The sequence below is a fragment of the Phalaenopsis equestris genome, unplaced genomic scaffold (assembly GCF_001263595.1).
Source record: "Phalaenopsis equestris unplaced genomic scaffold, ASM126359v1 Scaffold001185, whole genome shotgun sequence".
Taxonomy (NCBI): domain Eukaryota; kingdom Viridiplantae; phylum Streptophyta; class Magnoliopsida; order Asparagales; family Orchidaceae; genus Phalaenopsis; species Phalaenopsis equestris.
Window position 1 is genome coordinate 52,761 of NW_018165624.1, and position 1,673 is coordinate 54,433.

The window sequence follows — 1,673 nt, forward strand, 5'->3', positions numbered from 1 at the left end:
TCGGGGGCGTCATCGGCGGGCCTTCTAAGTGAATTAATTCTGGAGTCTCGGGAAAATTTTGCCATCGGCGCCGTTGGGCTCACCATGAGCGCCCTAATTCAATTCTTCACATTTTGGTCCTTTTCGCTCCAAATTTACTTCTTTTTGCATCTTTTTGCTCTAATGATCATAATTCATCATTCCTACAACAAAACATCAAAAATATCTTTCTTTAAAGTGTAATATCATCAAAAATAGTATAAAATATGTATGAAAATCTCAACATATTTTCCTTTGGTCACAACCTTAGAATAAAATCTCTAAGTCCTTCCTTCTCTCTCTCTCTCTCTAACTCTGTCTCTCTCTCTCTCTTGCCACACCTTATACGGCTCCACTCTCACACACTCTCCCGCCACCACCAAACCTCTCTTTACCCTAGACTTTCTTCTCTTTTATTAGAGGCGGCCTCCCTCTAAAAAGAATTCAAAATTCCCTCCAAAATTCTATCCAAAAGTCAAACCTTTTGAAAAAGTCAAACCTGTCAAACCTTTTGAATTCCAAAAGATATGTCCATTGATTCAAGAGACATATCCCTACATTAGAGAACTTTCCAAAGTGTTTAGATGCATTGAATCACTTCATGGGACATTTAGAACATTTGTACCCTTCAAAATTCACCAAAATTCATCCTGAACCGTCTTAAATCATAAAAAGTCATCCCTGGTGCCTTAAGCGTTCATTCTGGCGCTTCAGGTGCCAAGTTGCTTGAGTCCGTGTTGTTTTGGGTTCTGGCGCTTCAGACATCACCTCTCTGTAAAATGGTTTCAGACACCAAATCTGGAGCTTTGGGCACCAAATTTGGTGCTTCAAGTGCCAGCTCTCTGTAAAGTGGCGCTTCAAATGATAGATTCACAAAATTCGCTATTCTGGCTCCAAATTTTGTCATTTTTGTAACGTTTGCTCCAAATGTCTAAAATTGATATACCTGCAACAAAAATATGATAATATAGTTCTTTAAAGTGTAATATCACAAAAAATAAGCATAAAATGTATACTTAAAATAACATATTATTTTATTGTATCAAAATCTCCCAAACTTAAATGTTACTAGTCCTCAAGTTACACTTTTACTACACAGAAATATGACTTAGGATAGAGATTAACTTATAAACTTCTATACTTTAGTTTCATAAATAAAATATTAAAATTTAAGAAAAACTTGTAATAACTTAGATTAAAACTATAAGTCAAAGAATATTTAGTAATCAAATCTAAAATTTCTGAATCTTTATTCATTTCAAGAAGAATTGTAATTCATCATATCACGGATACTTAGAATATTCCCATGAAAAAGAACTTCATGTAAACTTTAATAGTAAGGGCGCTAATACTCAAATACAAGTTTAGAAAATGTAATAAATCTTTTTCCTTAAGTTGATTCAAGTGAAGCCAATTTTTTATTAGGCATCTCCTCAAGTTTCTCTTCACATTTTTTTTTCACGATCTTTTTAATCCTTTCTTTTCTTTTCATTTTCAAGTGAAGATTACTATATCTGGATAGTCTTTAATAGTTTTGAACTTCATTATCCTTTCTCAAAGTTAAAAATTTTTTACCTTTCTTCACTTTATAAACTTTATAAATTCATATTTGTTTTGTATAATCTTTTTAAAGTTAAAACTTTTTACCTTTCTTC